The 25,165-nt window shown below is 39.0% G+C and overlaps 1 long non-coding RNA gene across 1 annotated transcript in view; it reads left to right on the top strand.

Annotated features, from left to right (window-relative positions):
• The window catches only part of LOC132660001 (uncharacterized), a 71,188-nt gene that overhangs the window by 11,749 nt on the left and 34,274 nt on the right, over positions 1-25,165 (top strand). Inside the window, exon 2 of the long non-coding RNA XR_009601139.1 lies at positions 2,432-14,832. This is a non-coding gene — a long non-coding RNA (uncharacterized LOC132660001). The remainder of the gene's footprint in view (positions 1-2,431; positions 14,833-25,165) is intronic.

Genomic DNA, 25,165 nt, shown 5'->3' with positions numbered 1-25,165 from the left:
AAGATGGAAGACTGAGAAGAGGCAGTGCCAATATCTAAAGTAAACACTATATGAGGAAGCTCCCAGAACATGTTTGTTTTTCATTGACCAGAATTTTGCCCCAGAGTCATCGCTGGCCTACAGGTGAGGAAAAGAGAGAAAGGGGACAAAGAGAACAAGAAAAGCATCTTCTGACACCCAGAAATCAACCTAACATTCGCAGCTGAACCTTAACATTGTGAAAAGTTATTGCAGCACTCATACTAGGCCTTGGTATTCTTCTGTTGACCACAAACCAGCTTCTAAATCACCAGCTATCAAGATGAAGTGAGAAAAACAAGATGAGTCCATAATCTTCTAAGCACAGAAACAAGGCCATTGTACAAACCACAAATATTCCAAATATCTCCACACCCTAATCTGAAGCCTTGTCACTCCTTTCCCAACCATAGCTTTAGCCTCATTTTATTTTGTCCATCTTATAAGATTTTTAAAATATCTGATTATTGGCTTATCCTCAATTCCCAAAAGCATGTAATCCATAACAAAGCCACTTTTTAAAACCCTCCCCCAAAGTTCCCTAGTGTGTGTCCCCATCCCATGAGAATCCTTTCAAATACCTTTTACTGAAATGCCTGACATTTCCCATGGTTTGTGGGCCTTCTTCCTTTCATATGTTACTAAATCCAATTTGTTCAATCACAGGTATGTTTCTGGTGGTCTTTGGCTGGAAGGCATTTAAGACTCAGTCAACCAAAGAAGTATTTGCCACAACTTTGTTCCATTCTAGTCTAATTAAAATGGTGTACCCTAATAGGTCAGACTTCAAAATCCTTAAATGGAAAAGGAGTCAGGATATAGTGAACAGAGCATATGAAAAAGAACCAAGGGACAAAAGCTCTAATCTGCTCTGTCCAGTTTACCAGTTAAGTGACCTCAGGTAAGACACTGAAGGGCAGGAAAGGAACTGACCTTACAGTCATCTAAGTGAACTAGCTAACGTTAACTGTGTTTGAGATAGCAAAACTATAAACTGCAAGAGTCTGAGTGTATTTTCCTTCTCTTTACATTTGAAAAGTTGCAGGATCCAGGTTTGAATCAAAGCACCTAACTCTAAAAAGTAAAAGTGTTAGTCATTCAATCATGTCCAACTCTTTTAGACCCTATGGACTCTATCCCACCAGGCTCCTCTGTCCATGGACTTCTCCAAGCAAGGATACTGGAGTGGGTAGCCACTTCATTCTCCAGGGGATCTTCGCGACCCAGGGATTGAACCTGAGTCTCCTGCATTGCAGGCAGATTCTTCACCATCTGAGCCACCAGGGAAGCCCCTAACTCTAACTCTAACCCCCAACTCTTAACTCTGAAGCCTAACTGTTTTCCATTATACCAAGTTTTAATTTCTTCCTCTGTGAACTAACTTGGTTATGAACTTCAGAACTTTAAAAGCCCTTTTTGCTCACCATTTCAGGGCTCTGAATGATGAATCACATTATTTATATTTATGCTTTTTGAACCTACCTGGTCTGTAGAGGAAAGGTGCAGGAACAATGTGAGGTGATGTATGTTTATAGAGTTTGAATTTGACCAAGACTTTTCTTTACTAGCTTAAATCATGAATTTGAGCTACCATTTGAACTTCCAAGTAAAATTAATTTTCAGTTCCTTGTAATTTAAAATACGACTTGCATTGCTTTAATAATTAGTGATGCTGAGCATCTTTTCATACGCTGGCCCTCTATCTTCTTTGGAGAAATGTCTATTAAGGTCTTGTGCCCGTTTTGTGATTGAATATTTTTGTTGTTAAACTATATGAGCTGTTTGTATATTTTGGACATTAAGTTCTTGTCTGTCACGTAATTTGCAAATATTTCCTCCCAGTCCCTAGGTTGTCTTTTTTTGCTCATTTGTTTCGTTAGCTGTGCAAAAGCTTAGAAGTTTCATTAGGTCCCATTTGTTTTCTTTTGCTACTACCTTGGGAGACCGACCCAAGAAAACATTGGTATGATTTATGTCAGAGAATGTTTTGCCTATACTCTCTTCTACGAGTTTTATGGTGTCATATCTTATGTTTAAGTCTTTAGTCATTTTGAGCTTATTTTTGTGCATGGTGTGAGGGTGCATTCTAATTTCATTGATTTACCTGTAGCTGTCCAACTTTCCGATAACCACTTGCTAAAGAGACTATCTTTTATCCATTTTGTATTCTTGCCTGCTTTGTGGAAGATTAATTGTCTATAGATTTGTGGGTTTCTTTCTGGGCTCTCTTTCACTTCATTAATTCATATGCCTATTTTTGTACTGATACCACCTTGTTCTGATTACTCTAGCTTTGTAGTATTGTCTGAAGTCTGGAAGAGTTATGCCTTGCGCTTTTTCTCCTCAGAGTTGCTTTGGCAATTCTGGATCTTCTATCGTCCCACATAAAATTTTGGTGTGTTCATTCACCTAGAGCCAGACATCTTGGAAAGTGAAGTCAAGTGGGCCTTACGAAGCATTACTACAAGCAAAAACTAGTGAAGATGATGGAATTCCACCTGAGGTATTTCAAATCCTAAAAAATGATGCTATTAAAGTGCTGCAGTCAACATGCCAGCAAATCTAGAAAACTCAGCAGTGGCATCAGGACTGGGAAAGCTCAGTTTTCGTTCCAATCCCAGTGAAAGGCAATGCCAAAGAATGCTCCAACTACTCCACAACTGTGCTCATTTCATATGCTAGCAATGTAATGCTCAAAATCCTTCAAGTTAGCCTCCAACAATATGTGAATCAAGAACTTCCAGATGTATGAGCTGGATTTAGAAAAGGCACAGGAAAAAAAAAAATAGAAAAGGCACAGGAACCAGAGATCAAAATGCCAACATTCACTGGATCATAGAAGAAGCGAGAGAATTCCAGAAAAACATCTACTTCTGCTTCATTGACTATGTAAAAGTTTTTCACTGTGTGGATCACAGCAAACTGTGCAAAATTCTTCTAGAGATGGGAATACCAGACTACCTCATCTGTTTCCTGACAAACCTGCATGCAGGTCGAGAAGCAACAGTTAGAAACGGACAATGAAAAACAGACTGGTTCAAAATTGGGAAAGGAGGCTGTATATTGTCACCCTGCTTATTTAACTTATATGCAGAGTACACCATGGGAAATGCCGTGCCGAATGAAGCACAAGCTGGAATCAAGATTGCTAGAAGAAATATCAGTAACTTCAGATATGCATATGATACTAATATAAAAACAGAAAGAAAAGAAGAACTAAAGAACCTCCTGATGAAAGTGAAAGCAGAGAGTGATAAAGCTGGCTTAAAACTCAACATTCAAAAAATGAAGATCATGGAATCTGGTCCCATCACTTCGTGGCAAACAGTTGGGGAAAAAGTGGAAACAGCGACAGACTTTATTTTCTTGGGCTCCAAAATCATTGCAGACAGTGACTGCAACCACTAAATTAAAAGACACTTGCTCCTTGGAAGAAAAGCTGTGACAAACCTACAAAGGTATTAAAAAGCAACCTTTGTTGCTTTGCCAACAAAAGTCTAATAGTTAAAGCTATGGCTTTTCCAGTAGTCATGTATGGATGTGAGAGATGAATCATAAAGAAGGCTGAGTGCCAAAGAATTGATGCTTTTGAACTGTGGTGTTAGAGAAGACTCTTGAGAATCCCTTGGACAGCAAGGAGATCAAACCAGTCAATCCTAAAAGAAATCAACCCTGAAAATTCATTGGAAGGACTGATGCTGAAACTAATACTTTGGCCCACCTGATGCAAAGACCCAACTCATTCCCTGATATTGGGAAAGACTGAGGGCAGGAAGAGAAAGAGGCAACAGAGGATAAGATGGTTGGATGGTAACACCAACTCAATGGGCAAGAGTTTGAGCAAACTCTGTGAAATAGTGAAGGACAGGGAAGCCTGGAGTGCTGCAGTCCATGCGGTCACAAAGAGTCAGACACAACTTAGTGACTGAACACCAACATAAATTTTTGCATTATTTGTTCTAGTTCTGTGAAAAATGTCATAGGTAATTTGATAGGGATCACATTCAATCTGTAGATTGCTTTGGGTAGTATGGCTATTTTAATGATAGTAATACTTCCAGTTCAAGAGTATGGGATATTTTTGTGTGTCTTTGAATCCTCTTTATTTTATTAATGTTTTATATTTCTCAGTATATGTCTTTCATCTTCTTGGTCAAGTTATTCCTTGGTATTGTTTGGTGCATTTTAAAAGTGGTTTTTTTTTTTTTACATTCTATTTCAGTTCTTTCATTGTTAGTGTAAAGAAATGCAACCAATTTCTGAATGTTACTTGTATCCTGTTACTTTGCTGAATCCATTTACTAGATAGAGTAATTTTCTGTGGAGTCTTTATGGCTTAATGTATACAGTACCATGTTATCTGCATATAGTGACATTTTACCTTTTCCCTTCCCATTTGGATACCTTTTATTTCTTTCTTTTGTCTTCCGTGGCTAGGATTTCCAGTATTATGTTGAATACAAGTGATGAGGAAGGGTATCCACTTGACGCCAGTCAGAATGGCCATCATTAAGAAGTCTACAAATAACAAATGCCAGAGAGGATGTGGAGTAAACGAAACCCTTCTACACTGTTGATGGGAATGCAAGTTGGTGCAGCTACTATGGAGATCAGTATGGAGGTTCCTTGCAGAACTAAATATGTTGCTACTATATGATACAACCATCCCGCTTCTGGGCATAAACCTATAATATTATATTATAATATTATAGACAAAACTATAATCAAAAACATACATGGATCCCTATGTCCACAGCAGCACTATTCACAATAGCAAAGACATGGAAGCAAGCTAACTGTCCATTGACAGATGAATGGACAAAGAAGATGTGGTACAAATACACAATGGAATATTACTCAGCCATAAAATAGGACAAAATAATGCCATTTGCAGCAAGATGGATGCAACTTGAGATTATCATACTAAGTAAAGTAAATCCAAAGAAAACATATACCATATGATATCATTTGTATGTGAAGTCTACAATATATCACAAATGAATCTATCTTCAAAACAGAAACAGACTCATAGACATGGAGAACAGATACACAGTTGCCAAGGTAGGGAGATGGAGGAGGAAGGATAGACCAGGGGCTTGGTATTGGTAGATGCCAACTATTGCATTTAATGAGGTTAAACAACAAGGTCCTACTGTATAGTGTAGCAAACTATATCCAATCTCCTGGGATAAACCATAATGAAAAACAGTATAAAAAAAGAATGTTTGTATAAAACTAAGTCACTTTGTTATACAGCACAAAGTTGTAAATCAACCATACTTGAATAAAAAAATAATCAATTAAATTAAATATGACTACTTAAGGAATTGAGTGAGATCCTATACAAAAAGGGCTGAGAAAAGTAAAGACTTGACAATAAATGTAAGAAAACAAGTCAGCATATATCTTTTTTATGTTCAGCATTCAACACAAACAATTCAACATTCATTTGCACATTCAAGTAGGAACGTTTACTGCCAGTAATAGACAAATATAAGAAAACATAATCATAGATAAATAAGAACAAATGTAAAATTATATGCATTTTAGTCTTATCAATTTAGAAAAATTATTTAAGAGAAGTAATTAGCAGTGTTGAAGACTTAAGGAAATATGCACTGAAGGATCAGAGGAAGGAATGTTATTTTGTAACTTTCTTCTGACGGGCAATATGCAATATATATATCAAACATTTCCAATATTTTTGCCTATTGCCTTTGAACCATAATTTCCTTCTATACAAAATCACAGATGTGTGCAAAGAGCCACAGAAATGTAGAAATACTATTTATAACTGGTGAAATTTTGTAAAAAGTTAAAAGGTTAATGATAGAAGATTGGTTAAACAAATTGCAGCTTATTCATACAAATGAAACCTATGGTTGTTAAAAAGGAAATGAAGAAACATTAAGTACTATGGCCAAATGTTTAAAATACATCGCTACGCTGAAAAAGTAAATATTTCAATGTGTGACTGTGTTTTTGCTTTAAACATGTATATAAAGGTGTTGCTGTGGATTGAGTGTGTGTGGGCCACAAAAATCCATTTGTTGAAATCTAACCCCCAATGTGATGGTATTTGAGAGGTAATTAAATCATGAGGGTTGAGTATTCACATGGATTAAGGCCCTTATAAGAGCCCAGAGAGCTAGTTCCCTCTCTTTCCATATAAAGATACAGCAACAAGTCACCAGACTGCAACCTGGAAGAGAAAGTGAAAGTCACTCAATTGTGTCCGACTCTTTGTGACCCTATGGACTGTGTCCATGGAATTCTCCAGGCCAGAATACTGGAGCGGGTAGCCATTCCATTCTCCAGGGGATCTTCCCATCCCAGGGATCGAACCCAGGTCTTCCACATTGCAGGCAGATTCTTTACCAGCTGAGCCCAAAGGAAGCCTAAGAATACTGGAGTGGGTAGCCTACCCCTTCTCCAGCAGATCTTCCTGACCCAGGGATTGAACTGGGGTCTCCTGCATTACAGCAGAATTCTTTACCAGCTGAGCTATCAGGGAAGCAACCTGGAAGAGGGTCTTCACCATATCTGGACCACGATGGCACTCTGATCTCAAATTTCTAGCCTCTAAAACTATGAGATAATAAACTTCTATTATTTATAAGCGACCTGGTCAATAGTGATTTGTCAGAGCAGCCCAAACTAAAACAGATATAAACACATTTTTTAAGACTCAGATATCCAGCAACTCTCTCTAACTGATGGAATTGTAGTTGGTTTTATTTTCTTCTATTTATCTATATTTTCCAGATTTTCTATCATGACTATATTTTTATAATAATTTTAAATTAAGTGAGGTTTTGAAACAAATATTAACATATCTAAATCAATTAAAAAAATACCCCATGAGTACTTCAAATGCTAAATGTAACTGTCCTTTTAGAAAAAGACCCTAGATAAAAGATAAGTCCTTTCCATGTCATGAGATAGCTCACAGAAGCCAAGCCACCTGTGAGACCCACAAACACCTTTTCCTCAAGAGATTTGTTTTCCAAATAATTGTTTTAATCCTTTACTTTCAAATTTATAAATTTAGCTTAACGTAATGCTGTATGTATAATGAAATTTTTAAGAAGCAAAATTACGTAACTGTTAATTATCTTGTAAAACTTTCCATTGTAGTATTATCTATATGGACTTCTGAGAATTATAAAAGCCACTTCTGTATTTAGAATATTCGCTTTAACATGCTGCATTTCTATTTAACTTTTTAAAGCTAATGCAATGTTGCAAACCCAACAATTTTGCAATAATATTTAGAGAGAGATGCTATCACAAGGAGTTTGTTTCAGTTCTTTTTACTTTCAGCAATTTTTTTTAATACAGGAAGGACTTATAAATATCATTTTTAAAAATGTGTGCCTTACTAACCACTACATTAAGGTATAAATTTAAATCCTGCTGAAATAAGAAGTTAAAGAATTAATTTGCCCATTACAATAGCTACCTCATATTGGCTGCCTATTGTTATTTAGGTTCTTTAACAAACACTGTCTTATTTCATTCTTACAACCACCCAGTAAAGCAACGGAGGTATTATTAACCCCATTTTACAGATGAAAAAATTGAACAATTTAATCATTCAAACTCATGATTTTGAAAAGCCTTTAATGACTTGGGAGATACAAAGTAAAGTTTTCCATATGACCAGTGAGTGTGAATAGATAATTGGTATTATCTTCCTCAGCTAAGATATAAACAAGGTGACTCTGTATTAAAATTTCTAAGTATAACTCCAAGTTGCCCAGCCTATTTCTTAATTCTTCTCCCCAGTATGTGCAGTTATTCCCATGGTACTTATTCTGCCCAAAGAATCAAACTTGTTTGTTATAGTCTTGCCCTAAGACCCAAAGCAAAATATTTCTTCTTAAGCTAGAGGTCCACCTAATGACTGCTGTCTCAGTGTTGTTTGTTCCAGAGCCTTCTTCTGTACTGCTGTTCTGTGATCAATGCTGGACACTTGGTACCCATGCCTGATGCTTCCTGAATAGACCATGCCCTGGGTGTCCTTGCCCAACACCACGGTGAACAGTAAGCCAGGGTCAACCACAGAGTGAGTTTGCACCAAGACATCTATTTTTTAAAAAAACATTTTATTTTATATTGGAGTATAGCCAATTAACAATGTTGTGATAGTTTCACGTGAACAGCAGAGAAACTCAACCATACATACACATGTATCCACTCTCCCCCAAACTCCCCTCCCATCCAGGCTGCCGCATAACATTGAGCAGAGTTCCCTGTGCTGCACAGTAGGATCGAGACACACTACTCTAATCTTTGCCAGAAGTTCCAGCTAAGATTTTGACCCAGGAAAAGAAGTTCTAAACAATGCAGGACTACAACCTGTGTCAAATCCAGCTCCATCTCCAAGATGCATCTCTTAGGGTTCATGCACACACCCACTTTCATTTCCAAGTGGTAGGGTTTCAAAACGTTCTGAGTCAAGCTCCTTGTAGACCCAGAATCAACCTTCCTTCAATGCATTTTCCTACCTGCTAGTTTAACCTAGCCACACCTTATCAATACATTCTTGTTACACATCAACATTTCTTTACACTTCACTGATATTTTAACTTGGTTAGCATCACCTTGGTCTATCCTACAGGTTTTAATAAATTTTAAACTGAAAAGGAAAATATCTTGAGGCTCTACTGCTGCTAAGTCGCTTCAGTCATGTCTGAGTCTGTGCGACCCCATAGACGGCAGCCCACCAGGCTTCCCTATTCCTGGGATTCTTCAGGCAAGAACACTGGAGTGGACTGCCATTTCCTTCTCCAATGCATGAAAATGAAAAGTGAAAGTGAAGTCGCTCAGTCGTGTCCAACTCTTAGCGACCCCACAGACTACAGTGCACCAGGCTCCAGTTTCCTCCTATTAAGTCCCTCTGTTCCTATACACTTCTATGCAAAAAGGCTGCCAACTTTTCTTGTGGCAAAATCTATGCTCTCTCTGTGTTCCAAGAGATATGCCAGGGAGGGTTATTTGACTGCTACTGTCTTGGATGCCTGAACCTAGGGCACTTGTATACAAATGTCCTATTTTACATACGTGTGTGTGTGTATTCATGTATATGTATATATGTGGATATATATGAATATGGAAAGATTGAGGACAGGAGAAGGGACAACAGAGGATAAGATGGTTGGATGGCATCACCGACCCTATGAACATGGAGTTGGTGATGGATAGGGGGGCCTGGCATGCTGTGGTTCATGGGGTCTCAAAGAGTTGGACACGACTGAGCCAATGAACTGAACTGATTCAAAAATGTGCATGGAAAACAACTATTTAACTTTAGTCCACAGAGCCATAACAGCTATACACAGCACAACTCCAAGAGGAGCCAGTTACATGGATTCCACTAAGAAAAGCACCCCCTGTTGCTGCCCACCCAGTGACTCTGATGGTTCTTATCTCTCAGTAGGATGAATGACACTAGGTAATTTTTATTTGCGTAGATAGAAGGGCTGCTACACTAATGATTCCATGTTTTGCCTTTTCGGTTCAAATATAAGAATGTTTTCATCCTGCTGACTCCTGGGAGCAAATACCAGGGAGTCATCTATGGAGGATAAGTCACCTGAGGAAAAGTGCACTTTGAAGGCTCTAAGGAAAGATCACTTGATGGCTAGATGGATTTCTCAGGATTAGAAAGATGGACATGGCTGTAGGCCATACTGGACATGGCAAATCAATTTTATCCCAGGACTTCTGGGGACTAAAGTCCTTTCAAAGAAGATTGGCATGGAGGAATCAAGTCACTGGGTGCTGAAAAAAAAAAACCCTGGACTCCAAGAAGAGGCAACCTGGACTGAAATTAAACTGAAATACCTCATAGGTCCAAACTGGGAGCAAGGGCAGCAAGAGCAAGACTCTCCTGCAGTGGCAATAAAGAATGGTTGTCCTAAGAGAGGTAATCACTTTTCAGAACCACAAGGGTACAGCCAGAAATAATGGCAGCAAGAATAACCACCTTCTTGGTCTGAAAATCTAATGGACCACTAGGAGAGAGAGAACCCCCAAAAGAGAGATAAGTAGATCAGCATGGGGACACTTGGTCCTCTCTTCATTTAATCTGGAGAAGTGAAAGGTATGTAACTACGCACAGCCATCACTTCCTCATGCCTCTCATTTTATTAGTAATCTGCAATGGGCATGTGTTGATTTTTTAAGATTAACATTATAGCTTAAAACTATTAATATGAAAAATTATGATACTTAGATATTAACTTACATATGCCAGTTAGTAATGAAAAGGCTTACTGTTGGTTTAAAGAGAAGAAATAGTTAATTCACTCAGGCCACAAAAATGTCATCCAGAAATTTTTAATTCAGAGTGCTGCAAGAGCTGAGATGCTACTGGAATATACAGAGGAAAGACAAAAACACCTCAAAAAAGAGATTGCTTGAGGATATATTGACCCTTTGAATACATCCCCACGTCATCTATAGGAAAGGTTTAAGCAGGGAGGGCTTCCCTGGTGGCTCAGACAGTAAAGAATCTGCCTGAAATGCAGGAGACCTGGGTCCAATCCCTGGGTCGAGAAGAGCCCCTAGAGAAGGGAATGGCTACTCACTCCGGTATTCTTGCCTAGAGAATCCCATGGACAGAGAAGCCTTGTGGGCCACAGCCCACGGGATCGCAAAGAGTTAAACACGACTGAGTGACTCACACACACAAACAGGGAGAATACAATTAGTTTCTATTTATTAAATGACTGGTCCTGTTTAAATATTTCTGAAGATTTCTTCCTGAGAACATTTATAACAATCACCACCACCACCTCCATCTTTCCTTGGGTCACTTTGGAAATATATCTCATTTATATTTATCTCAAAAAGAGATTCTCTGTTTTTAATTAAGAAAAGAAATATTCTTCAACTTTATGTTGCATACTTTTATCTAAGTTGGTCATGTCAGAACCCAGGAGAAACCCATTTGGGTTTCAAATTTCTACTTTTGTTCCTAGTAGAAAAGCAATGTTTCACTCAAATATTTTTATTGCCAAAGACACTGATTACTCTCACATGAAATAATCAATGGGAAATTTAAACACATACAGAATTTACACTTAGACTGTTTCAAATAGTAACTTCAATTTTACTTTGACTTCCTTAAAGCCATCTAGTGATTTATCTTAGCCTCTTTTATGCAGAAGAGATTCTAGGAACCAAGTGCATAAACTGCTCTAGAGAATGAAAACATAATGTTATTATGATTAAACAAAAATCTTATATCTGGAATGAAACATGATTAAAATTTACCACTATTTCTTTCGTTGTGTTTGGCTAAAACTTTATGTTTATAAATTAACACACCGGGAGGAAACAGGAGTAGAATAGCCTAACCTTTATTCTTACACTGCATGTTTGTTAAGCCAATAGTAGTACATTGTTAGTCAGTAGCTGAATCTACTGGCTAAATAATATATAAATAAATACAAAACAAAACACTTCTAGACAGATAGACTGGAATCCGAATTAGCTGAAGGACTTTTTTTTTTTTTTTTTCAGATTTAAGCTCTTCTAACTTATTTACCATCCACTTTCATCATGGTGGTGGAAAACAATAGAACTGCAATTTAAAGTCAAAATTTAATGTATTACAACAGATTTGAAAGGCAAGCTTTGAAACTAGTCAGACAACTTTCTGTGCTGGAAACCCACAACTAAGAAAAATTAAACTTCCTATAATTTTATAAATTACAGCAGAAATACCTGTAATTACCCAAGTAAATGATGACAAAAAAATTTGCCCTTCAGGGGTTGGATTACATTTGAAGGAAGCTGCCTTATTTTCTATGCTCAAGAAAAAAGGCATGTTGACACACAAGCGAATAATAGCTAATGCATTTTGGATAGCACTGAGAAAAAGGATTTTAAAGAAACCTGATAAACAGGACATGGCTGTTTTCTATAAGGAGAGTCAACAAACCGAACAAAACAAGAAGCCACCTGTGAGAGTCAAAACTAACCCCCACACCCAATACATACACACATGCACTCACCATCCTTTTCCACTAGCTGCTCAAACACAACATTAGCAGGCAGATAGTAATCTAGAATGAACCAGATCTGGTGTTTGTTTTTCCTCTTGTACCTGGTTGCTGCTGTAAATCAAGCCAACTCCTCTGAGATAGCAGAGTTCTGTGGGCTTTGAAAGCTACAGAAGGCCTGCCTTTAGATACCTGGCAGAACCTCCAAATGTTAATCCCATCACACACACACACACACAAATTCAGTCCAGCTAAATTAAACATAGAAGATGATGGAGATGTTATGCATTATTCCTGTAACCAATTATCTAATATAAATAAGCTCAGGACTTCCCTGGTGGTCCAGAGGCTCAGGACCAATGCAGGGGCCCAGGTTCGATCCCTGATCCGGGAGTTAGACTGCATATGCTGTGGCTAAGACCTGGCACAGTCAAATAAGTAAATATTTTTTAAAAAATAAAACAAGCAGGTTTATTTATATATCAGTTCGGTCACTCAGTCATTTCTGACCCTTTGCAACCCCACAGACTGCACCTTGCCAGGCTTCCCTGTCCATCATCAACTCCAGAGTTTATTCAAACTCATGTCCATAGAGTCGGTGATGCCATCCAATCATCTCATCCTCTGTTGTCCCATTTTCCTCCTGCCTTCAATCTTTCACAGCATCAAGGTCTTTTCCAATGATCAGTTCTTTGTATAAGGTGGCCAAAGTATTGGATCAGTATTGGATCAGTATTCAGCATCAGTCCTCCCAATGAATATTCAGGAATGATTTCCTTTAGGATGGACTGGTTGGATCTCCCTGCAGTCCAAGGGACTCTCAAGAATCTTCTCCAGCACCACAGTTCAAAAGCATCAATTCTTCGGTGCTCAGCTTTCTTTATAGTCAAACTCTCACATTCATACATGACTACCAGAAAAACCATAGCTTTGACTAGATGGACCTTTGTTGGCTAAGGTCTCAGCTTTTTAATATGCTGTCTAGGTAAGTCACAGCTTTTCTTCCTAGGAACAAGCGTCTTTTAATTTCATGGCTTCAGTCACCATCTACAGTGATTTTGGAGCCCAAGGAAATAAAGTTTCTCAATGTTTCCCAATCTATTTGCTGTGAAGTGATGGGCCCAGATGCCAAGATTTTAGTTTTCTGAATGTTGAATTTTTGCCAACTTTTTCACTCTCCTCTTTCATTTTCATCAAGGGGCTCTTTAGTTCTTCGCTTTCTGCCATAAGGATGGTGCTATCTGCATATCTGAGGTTATTGATATTTCTTCTGGCAATCTTGATTCCAGCTTGTGCTTCATCCAGCTCGGCATTTTGCATGATGTACTCTACATAAATGTTAAATAAGCAGGATGACAGTATATAGCCTTGACATACTCCTTTTCCTATTTGGAACCAGTCTGTTGTTCCATATCCACTTCTAACTGTTGCTTCTTGATCTGCATACAGATTTCTCAGGAGGCAGCTCAGGTGGTCTGGTATTCCCATCTCTTTCAGAATTTTCCACAGTTTGTTGTGATCCACGCATGTACACCCATGGTGGATTCATGTCAATGTATGGCAAAACCAATACAGTATTGTAAAATAAAATAAAGTAAAAATAAATATTTAAAAAGAAAAAAAAGCTTTGGTGTAGTCAATAAAGCAGAAGTAGATGTTTTTCTGGAACTCTCTTGATTTTTCTGTGATCCTATGGATATTGACAATTTGATCTATGGTTTCTCTGCCTTTTCTAAATCCAGCTTGAATATCTGGAAGTTCATGATTCATGTACTGCTGAAGACTTGCTTGGAGAATTTTGAGCATTACTTTGCTAGTGTGTGAGATGAGTACAAATTGTGCGGGAGTTTGAGCATTCTTTGGCATTGCCTAAAAGTTGGCTTAAAGCTCAACATTCAGAAAACGAAGATCATGGCATCCGGTCCCATCACTTCATGGGAAATAGATGGGGAAACAGTAGAAACAGTGTCAGACTTCATTTTTTTGGGCTCCAAAATCACTGCAGATGGTGACTGCAGCCATGAAATTAAAAGACGCTTACTCCTTGGAAGAAAAGTTATGAGCAACCTAGATGGCATATTCAAAAGCAGAGACATTATTTTGCCAACTAAGGTCCGTCTAAGTCAAGGCTATGGTTTTTCCTGTGGTCATGTATGGATGTGAGAGTTGGACTGTGAAGAAGGCTGAGCACCGAAGAATTGATGCTTTTGAACTGCGGTGTTGGAGAAGACTCTTGAGAGTCACCTGGACTGCAAGGAGATCCAACCAGTCCATTCTGAAGGAGATCCGCCCTGGGATTTCTTTGGAAGGAATGATGCTAAAGCTGAAGCTCCAATACTTTGGCCACCTCATGCAAAGAGTTGACTCATTGGAAAAGACTTTGATGCTGGGAGGGATTGGGGGCAGGAGGAGAAGGGGATGACCGAGGATGAGATGGCTGGATGGCATCACTGACTCAATGGACGTGAGTCTGAGTGAACTCCAGGAGATGGTGATGGACAGGGAGGCCTGGCGTGCTGCGATTCATGGGGTTGCAAAGAGTCGGACACAACTGAGCGACTGAAGTGAACTGAACTGAACTGAACTTCTTTGGGATTGGAATGAAAACTGACCTTTTCCAGTCCTGTGACCACTGCTGAGTTTTCCGAATTTGCTGTCATATTGAATGCAGCACTTTCACAGCATCATCTTCTAGGATTTGAAATAGCTCAACTGGAATTCCATTACCTCCACTAGCTTTGTTCATAGTGATGCTTCCTAAGGCCCACCTCACTTTGCATTCCAGGATGTCTGGCACTAGGTAAGTGGTCACACCATCATGGTTATCTGGGTCAGGAAGATCTTTTTCTTATAGTTCTTCTGTGTATTCTTGCCACCTCTTAATATCTTCTGCTTCTGTTAGGTCCATACCATTTCTCTTCTTTATTGTGCCCACCTTTGCATGAAATGTTCCCTTGGTATCTCTAATTTTCTTGAAGAGATCTCTAGTCTTTCCCATTCTGTTGTTTTCCTCTATTTCTTTGCACTGATCACTGAAGAAGGTTTTCTTATCTCTCCTCGCTATTCTTTGGAACTCTGCATTCAAATGGGTATATCTTTCCTTTTCTCCTTTGTGCCTTTGTGTCTTCTTTTTGCCTTTGTGTCTTCTTTTTTCTCAGCTATTTGTAAGGCCTCCTCAGACAACCATTTTGCCTTTTTGCATTTCTTTTTCTTGGGGATGGTCTTGATCATTGCCTCCTGTACAATGTCACAAACTTCCATCCATAGTTCAAGAACTCTATCAAATCTAATCTGTTGAATCTATTTGTCACTTCCACTGTGTAATCGTAAGGGATTTGATTTAGGTCATACCTGAATGGTCTAGTGGTTTTCCACACTTTCTTCAGTTTCAGTCTGAATTTGGCAATAAGGAGTTCATGATCTGAGCCACAGTCAACTCCTAGTCTTGTTTTTCCTGCCTGTATAGAGCTTCTCCATCTATCTATCTATATATTTATATTTATATATAGTATTGCCTTTAAGATATATTTGAAAGCAGACAGGCTTAAAGTATAAAATGTCATGTCAGGCAACTTAAAGAATTCCATAACTGATGTTATTTTCACCCTGAATGTACAGTTCACACTCATAGTTCCGCACTGGAGATTCATCACTGTCCTCCTAGCACATTATGAAATCCTTCCACCAGTAATTGAAAGCAACTTATATCTCCTTCTTTGCTTTTTACCATACTTGGAGTCCAGAGAGCAGTTTCCCTGTAACACATGATTCATAAGAAGGCTTTCCTACCAACCCTTCCCATAAAGTAAGCATTAATTCTTCTGTAAGCTTTTGGCATTTACCTACTTGAATACAAAGGTGATTTGGAAATTCTTACCCTGTTTGCTATATAGTGCTAATGGGCCAACACCCTTCATAAGCAATCCAGTGCTCTTCAGAACAGAAGCAGTTTATTTCACCACACTGGAAATATCGTGGTGTCTTTTTAGTGGAAAGTCTCCTCAAATGGAGCTATTTTCTGGGTAAATGCATGTGTGTGTATGTGCTCAGTCGGTCATTTCTGACTCTTTGAGACCCCATGAACTGTAGCCCGCCAGACTCCTCTGTCCACGGGACTTCCTAGGCAAGAATACTGGAGTGGATTGCCATTTCCTACTCCAGGGGAGTAGGGGAATTTCCGACTCAGGGATCGAACCCACGTCTCCTGCATTGGCAAGCGAGTTTTACCACTCAGTGACTTTACCACTGAGCCACCTAGGAAACCCCAGACCCATTAAAGCCAGAAACAGCATAAAGCAAAAGTCACTCAGTCATGGCCGACTGTTTGCGAGCCCATGGACTAATGCAGTCCATGGAATTTTCCAAGCTAGAATATGGAGTTCCCTTCTCCAAGGGATCTTCCCAACCCAGGGATTGAACCCAGGTCTCCCACATTGCAGGTGGATTCTTTACCAGCTGAGCTACAAGGGAAGCCCAAGAATACTGGAATGGGTAGCCTATCCCTTCTCCAGCTGACTATCCCAACCCAGAAATCAAACTGGGGTGTCCTGCATTGCAGGCAGATTCTTGGCCAACTGAGCTATAAGGGAAACCTGCAGGATAAAGAACATGTGTAAATACTCTTTCATAGACTAATATTAATGGCCTAGATTACATTTTGAGATTCAACTGAATACTTTCTGAAACTACATATGCCAGAAAAACAATGCTGTACCCAAAAGAATGCTGTGTTAGAAAGTACATTGAGTCAAAAGAGGGAAGACCTGACCAGTATTTCTAACTCTACAGCTATGAGCCACTCAATGTTCAGTTTTCTTTTTTGTCAATTATTTTCTAATTATAGGCCTTGAAATATTTCGTTCAAGAGGAAATTCAAGCTATCTAGGAAGCCAGGAAGGACAGAGGGAAGGAGGAACCCTCTTCCTCTTGCATCCTGCTCCACAATGCCAAAGGAACACTCTCAGATCTTATCATCCTCTGACAACCCAACTACAGCCATCATTACAGTTGACCCTTAAACAATGAGGGTTTGAATTATCCAGGTCCATTTACATGCAGACATTTTTAAAATATACTCCATCGCTACAGAATCCATGATCAGTTGAATCCGCGGATAGAGAACCATGCATATAGAGGTCCAGCTCTAAGTTATATGCAGATTAACCTTCAAGGTTCACCTGTATTTACAGAACATATCTGTGTTGAAAACTTTAAATAGCCCACTGAAAACTGAAGTGATCTGCATACCACAGACACAAAAGATAAAAAGTAATAACATTATTACAAAGAAAAATCCCAGTGTAAGAAATAAAGTTATGCTTGCAACTTCAAGATGCAGAGGTTTTGAGATAACGTTCAGAATTCACCTAGATCTATCATCTTTATAGGTAGACCCTTGCATGTTTGCTCTGAACATGTACATTCTAGACCCAGGCTGCATCAGCTAGCCCCTATTACTAAAGTCCCTAATTTCCAGTGGATTTAGCGAAACAGCAGTCCATGGAAATGGTAGCATAGCCTATATGACAATGATGATACAAGAAGTCTTAAAAAATGCTCTTAGATGGTCTTTTAGATCAGCTAAAAATTATTAGATTTTTAAAATTACAATGTCACCAGTACTTATATCTCTGTTTATCTGTGATTGCCTCAAGCCTTGGTTCTTGCTGACTAAATCTGTCTTAGCAACAGTTATATAATTTTGCTCCTAGATGTGAGATGGCCATAGGGACTCTACTTCCTGGTTAACGTGTCTTAATGAACCACCGCATTTTCATATTTTCCCACAGGAAAGGAACATGGTATGACAGAAGCAAGTTAATGCATCATGATCTTCCCCTCTTTCCTGAAGAAGTCTGAATCTTCCTTTTATATATTCTCTCATTCAAAATAAGAAAACCACTAAGGATTTTAGCTTTTAAGAAATCATCCCAATACTGATCCCATTTCTCACAAAGATCTAGAACTTATTAAAAACTCTTTAAACAATAATGGAAAAGGAAACAAACCTCCAAAAGGTCAAAGATTTATCTAATTTACATAATCACTAAAAATTAGGACCAAGTAATACCAAAAAAGATAGGTGCCACTCACCACCACATCTTAAGTGCCATATCATACATACATACACCAAGGACAGGCATATTCACTAGGTAGGAAAACAACTGGTTAAATTCTCAGAGATTTCCTTTGTAACAGTTTCCTTAAAAGGAATCTTTCCCCAAACATCATAAATCATAGTATTTTAGACTTCCTAGTATCTGCCATATTAGGTCAAAGATTATTGGTATTTTAATAAGTGAGTGAATGAGTGTCACTCAGTCGTGTCCGATTCTTTGTGACCCCATGAACTGTAGCCCACCAGGCTCCTCCATCCATGGGATTTTCCAGGCAAGAATACTGGAGTGGGTTGCCATTTCTTTGTCCAGGAGATCTTTCCGACCTAGGGATTGAACCCAGGTCTCCCGCATTGTAGGCAGACGCTTTACCGTCTGAGCCACCAGGGTATTTTAATAGTAAGTTAAATTTATGTTGAGAGTTAATTAAATGAACACTTTTAGCATAACATGGTGACACATAGGAAAATTCTGTGTATACAGATGTTATTTCAAAAACATTCCATTGTTACCTTCATGTCACATTTAGACATGAGGCACTGAGTATGTACGTGTTGACTGAGTATCCGCAAATTCCCTTAGAGCCAGTCAGTGCATGAGTTGGAGGGAAAACAGCCTGCCAGTCACTTGAAACTGCCAGGTTGTAGGGAACACTTGCACCTCTCTCCCTCAAATCTTCAGGGAATTCTGAAGCTACATAGGCTGCTCCAGGGTAAAGCTGTCTTGTGGTGGATGAATAATAGGTCCATCTTTTCTTACATTCTCCTAAATTTTTAGGCTATTTTGCCAAATAGGTTGCAAAAGTTTCCCTCTGTAAAACCTGTTTGCCAAGTATTTTTCTATGACGTAAAGTTAGAATACCAAGAAAATTTTCATAATCACAATGCAACCTAAAACCCTAGAAGTATTCCAGTAGTTTATGCAATCAAACACCCAATCCATTAACAAGAGACTCTTATCAAATACTAATCTTTGTTGATAAAGCCTAAAACTCCTAACCTGCCTGAAAGAACTCCAGGATTTTGCAACCAACTTGATTTTCTTCCACCTCTGTGGAATACTTTTAAGTTCTCTGCAAGCAGTCTGTCTGCCCTGTTTCTGCTCTCAGAACTCTAGTCTGGATGGATTCATTTCCACGGGGTGGATTATGATCATTTTAAGTCAATATTTACTATGCTTCCACCCTCCTTTGCAACTAGGAGTGACCATATTTCCTGATAAAAAGGGATAGGCTTTGCTGAAAGTTCCTTTCCCCTCTTCTTCCTGTATGGATAGGATACCTGGTATTCAGTTCAGTTGCTCAGTCCTGTCCGACTCTTTGTGACCCCATGAATCGCAGCACGCCAGGCCTCCCTGTCCATCACCATCTCCTGGAGTTCACTCAGACTCACGTCCATCGAGTCAGTGATGCCATCCAGCCATCTCATCCTCAGTCATCCCCTTCTCCTCCTGCCCCCAATCCCTCCCAGCATCAAAGTCTTTTCCAATGAGTCAACTCTTCACATGAGGTGGCCAAAGTACTGGAGTTTCAGCTTTAGCATCATTCCTTCCAAAGAACACCCAGGACTGATCTCCTTTAGAATGAATCTCCTCATTGGATCCTGGTTGGATCTCCTTGCAGTCCAAGGGACTCTCAAGAGTCTTCTCCAACACCACAGTTCAAAGGCATCAATTCTTCGGCACTCAGCCTTCTTCACAGTCCAACTCTCACATCCATACATGACCACTGGAAAAACCATATCCTTGACTAGACGGACCTTAGTCGGCAAAGTAATGTCTCTGCTTTTGAATATGCTATCTAGGTTGCTCATAACTTTTCTTCCAAGGAGTAAACGTCTTTTAATTTCTTGGCTGCACTCACCATCTGCAGTGATTTTGGAGCCCCCCAAAAATAAAGTCTGACACTGTTTCCCCATCTATTTCCCATGGAGTGATGGGACCAGATGCCATGATCTTCGTTTTCTGAATGTTGAGCTTTAAGCCAACTTTTTCACTCTCCTCTTTCACTTTCATCAAGAGGCTTTTTAGCTCCTCTTCACTTTCTGTCATAAGGGTGGTGTCATCTGCATATCTGAGGTTATTGATATTTCTCCCTGCAATCTTGATTCCAGCTTGTGTTTCTTCCAGTCCAGCATTTCTCATGATATACTCTGCATATAAGTTAAATAAGCAGGGTGACAACATATAGCCTTGACGTACTCCTTTTCCTGTTTGGAGCCAGTCTGTTGTTCCATGTCCAGTTCTAACTGTTGCTTCCTGGTCTGCATACAGATTTCTCAAGAGGCAGGTCAGGTGGTCTGGTATTCCCATCTCTTTCAGAATTTTCCAGTTTATTGTGATCCATACAGTCAAAGGCTTTGGCATAGTCAAGAAAGCAGAAATAGATGTTTTTCTGAAACTCTCTTGCTTTTTCCATGATCCAGCAGATGTTGGCAATTTGATCTCTTGTTCCTCTGCCTTTTCTAAAACGAGCTTAAACAACAGGATGTTCACGGTTCACGTATTGCTGAAGCCTGGCTTGGAGAATTTTGAGCATTACTTTACTAGTGTGTGAGATCAGCGCAATTGTTCGGTAGTTTGAGCATTCTTTGGCATTGCCTTTCTTTGGGATTGGAATGAAAACTCACCTTTTCCAGTCCTGTGGCCACTGCTGAGTTTTCCAAATTTGCTGGCATATTGAGTGCAACACTTTCACAGCATCATCTTTCAGGATTTGAAATAGCTCAACTGGAATTCCATCACCTCCACTAGCTTTGTTTGTAGTGATGCTTTCTAAGGCCCACTTGACTTCACATTCCAGGATGTCTGGCTCTAGATAAGTGATCACACCATCGTGATTATCCGGGTTGTGAAGATCCTTTTGTACAGTTCTTCTGTGTATTCTTGCCATCTCTTCTTAATATCTTCTGCTTCTGTTAGATCCATACCATTTCTGTCCTTTATCGAGCCCATCTTTGCATGAAATGTTCCCTTGCTATCTCTAATTTTCTTGAAGAGATCTCTAGTCTTTCCCATTCTGTTGTTTTCCTCTATTTCTTTGCATTGATCGCTGAAGAAGGCTTTCTTATCTCTTCTTGCTTTGAAACTCTATGGTAGTGATATTAAAAATCATGGGGGCCTCAAGCAGAAGAGGGAAAACCCAGTAAATGAAGGAAGGCAGAATGGAAAACTAGACTGAGCCTATATTCTTGATAGCATTGTGAGCAATGTAAATATTGTCAGTAACCATCTATCTTCTTGCTTCCTGCTATGTGAGAAAAAATGAAACCCTAGTTATGTAAGCCTCTACTACTTGCAATTTTTGATACTTGCAGCCAAAGCAGCCTGTCTGGTCAATTCTGCTTCATGTACTGCAGTCCCACTGGATAATTAATCCTTGCCCAAACATCACACACTTTCTTACCATCCTATCTTTTCTCCACTTAGATTTGCATATGGCAAGTACTTAATAAATTTATAGAATATAGGATGTGATCTGGTTGATAAAATTTGAAGTTTAAATAAATGGTCAATGACTAGACCAATCAATCAAAAATTATTCAGTAACCATGGGGTCACAAAGAGTCGGACATGACTGAGCGACTGAACTGAACTGAAATGATGAGACATAAGGTATGGTGCTATAGCTAATTTAAATTTTGAGCTTTCTAATCAGAATCATTCTATACTTTTCCAATGACAATTTCTTGTGCTTTGTTTTACAAACAAACAAAAGCCCTCAGTAAAAGTTTTATATACAGAGTGGTTTTCCAGAGGACAGGAACCAGCTCTCCTGTGTTTTATAGAAAGCCTAGATCACTGCTGGCACTCAGTGAATATTAAATTATAATAATACTGCTATGGATATTATTCAGATTCTCTGACATGGTTGCAACTTTATGTTTTTGAAGTACATGAGATCCTATAATAAAAATGTTTTATGGATATGAATGCATGTTACATACAGTCTGTCAGTCAGCCTAGCCAGGTCATATTAGGAATGTATTGGGCTCAAATAATGATGTTTTTCAATATCTACACTGGTGTGACTTCAACTGCAGAGTGTCAGTTTCCTAACGTATCATAATAAATTACTTCTCAAAAACATTATCGTGCTGTAATGATTCTCAGTTCTAGGGGAGAAAAATTATTCTTTCCTACAAGAAATCCAAAATGGGGCAAAAAAGATTTTTCGAATAAAAAAGAAAGCTTAGAACTTTCTTGGTGGTGTAGTGGATAGGAATCTTCTTGCTAATGCAGGGGACACAGGTTGCCTCCCTGGTCCGGGAAGATTTCACATGCTTTGGAGCTGCTCAGCCCATCCAGGTGCCACACCTACTGAGCCCATGCTCTAGAGCCCACACACCCCAACTACCAATGTCTGCGTGCTCTAGGACCCCTGAGCCACAACCAATGAACCCCTGTGGACAACTACTGAAGCTCCGACACTCTAGAGCCAGCAAGCCGTAACTACCAAAGCTCGTGCACCCAGAACCTGTGCTCCACAACAAGAGAGGCCACCACAATGAGAAGCCCATTCACTGCAACTAGAGAAAGCCCGAGCAGAGCAACAAAGACCCAGCACAGCCAAAAATAAAAGTAAATATTTTTTTAATAAGCTTAAGTCCTACCTCTGCTTAAAAGCATTCCTGGGAGATTTTATTTTAGTCATTTTTGAAACTATTACATTTATAAGGAGCATATAATTATTAAAGAAAAAGTTCAAACTCATTCATATAACTTTCACTTTAAACGGTATAGTCAAAAGTCCTGAGATGGTCACACAGCATTTGTCGTATCTCAAAACTTCCTAGGAAGTCTTTTGGCTTTATGGAATTTTGCTCAAAGTTGCCTTACCTTATCATCCTAAGGAATCATTGGAGCAGAGTGATTTCCCATTGTCTTTTTACTTGTTTGTACATCCGTTCTATTTCTGTGAGTATACCAAGCACTTTCTCTTTGCCCCCTTAACTCTGTTTTCATCAGCAGCCCTTTAGCTGAGAACAAGCGAACACCCTTGGAAAACACTTTTTAAAAAGTGTGGGGACATTTTTTAGGATAAAATAGTCTTCCTTTAAAAGCACTTTTATTTTATTTTTGCAGGTTTACCCTCAGGGAAATGAAATCCCAGGTTTTGGTATACACAAAAACCTATATACTAATGTTTCTAACAACTTTACATCTAGTACCCAAAACTGGCAACAACCCAGATGACCTTCAACGGGTAAATGGTTGTGCAAGCGGCAATACATCCATACCATGAAATACTACTCAAAAACCAAAAGCAATATTGATATATACAACAAGCCCTAAATCAATCTCCAGGAAATTACATTGAGTGAAAAAAACTAATCACTTTAGGTTTAGGTTACAAGCTGTATGATTCCATTCATACAACAATCTTGTAAGGACGAAGTTATAGAAATGGAGAACAGATTAGCGGTTTAGGATGGGGAAAAGGCAGAGGGGAAGTGGGTGTGGCTATAGAAGAGCAACAGGAAGAATCCTTGTGGTGATAGAAACCTTCTGGCATTTGACTCCATTAACAACAATAGCCAGGTTATGATATTATACTATAGCTTTGCAAGATTTCCCATTGGGAGAAATTGGTTAAAGAAATCTCTTTATATTATTTCTTACAACTGCAAATTGAACCTAGAATTATCTCAAAATGAAGGTTTAATTTTTGCCCAGAATCTGTTTCATCTCCTTATGGAGTCCATCCCATCTCCTTATAACAAGGCCTCATGTTTTTTGGAACCACCTGTCCCTACTTTCAGTCCATGAGGTTCAGATGGTCTCATTTATGGGTAGACATGAGACTCAGACCTCATTAGCCTACTCCATCTCTTGAATCCTAGTGACATGTTCCAGAACGGTCACATGATTCAAGTTGGTACAATGGTACTCAACTGAACTGTGCAGGAAGAAAAACTCCTTTTACTAAGGTTGCTTAGTTTTATAAGATGAAATTCTTAAACAGGGCCTGCCACATTGAGCCAATCAGGGACTGGAGTCAGTGCAGAGGAATAAAAGTTTGTGGTCCTAAACTCAACCATGCCTGAAGGTAGTTCACTCTCTGGACTTTTCAGTTATGTGACCCAATTGCTACCCATTTTTGCTTAACTTTTTTTTTTTTTCCTTAAGTTTAATTTTAAAAGACCTTCACCTTTGGTGAAGACTAGAATCACATTCAGTATATAATACAAGCATTTATATAACAATGTAATAAAATTTGAAATAGTTACACCATAACAAAAAACATTTGACTATTCCACTAACTAGTGAGAATTCTATGTTTTTTTTTTTACTTCTACCTCCTAAGTTTAGTCAGTTCTCCTCCTCTTCTGATCTTCATCTCCCACTAATTTTATTGCACAGCCAAAACATTTCTTGGGTAGGCTGTATCTTTTTAATTTTCCCCATTTTTTTCTGTTGGGGGTTATATTCTTATTAATTTGCAAGATATTTTTGTAGGTTAGGGTTTCTCTTGTGGCTCAGCTGGTAAAGAATCTGCCTGCAATGCGGGAGACCTGAGTTCGATCCCTGGGTTGGGAAAGGCTACCCACTCCAGTATTCTGGCCTAGAGAATTCCATGGACTGTATAGTCCATGGGGTCATAAATAGTCGGACACAACTAAGCAACTTTCATTGCACGTCACTTTGTAGGTTAAGGATAGTAGACCTCTGGCTATCATGCATGTGAAAAATACTTTTCCTGCCCATTGCTCTTTCAATCTCATGTGCAGTATTCATTCCATTTATAAAATTTAACTTTTATTGTTAAATAGAGCTTCCCAGGTGGTGTTAGTGGTAAAGAACCTCTCTGTCAATGCAGGTAATGTAAGAGATTCAGGTTTGATCCCTGGTTTGGGAAGATCCCCTAGAGAAGGGTATGGCAACCCACTCCAGTATTCTTGCCTGGAGAATCCCATGGACAGAGGAGCCTGGCAGGCTACAGTCCATGAGGTCACATAGAGTCAGACGTGACTGAAGTGACTGAGCACATAGTTAAATTTATCAATCTGGTTTTTTTTT

Source organism: Ovis aries, chromosome 6 (genome assembly GCF_016772045.2).
Source record: "Ovis aries strain OAR_USU_Benz2616 breed Rambouillet chromosome 6, ARS-UI_Ramb_v3.0, whole genome shotgun sequence".
In the NCBI taxonomy this organism is placed as follows: Eukaryota; Metazoa; Chordata; class Mammalia; order Artiodactyla; family Bovidae; genus Ovis; species Ovis aries.
The sequence above is the reverse complement of the archived record's forward strand: the minus strand, read 5'-3'. Positions and strand labels throughout refer to the sequence as shown.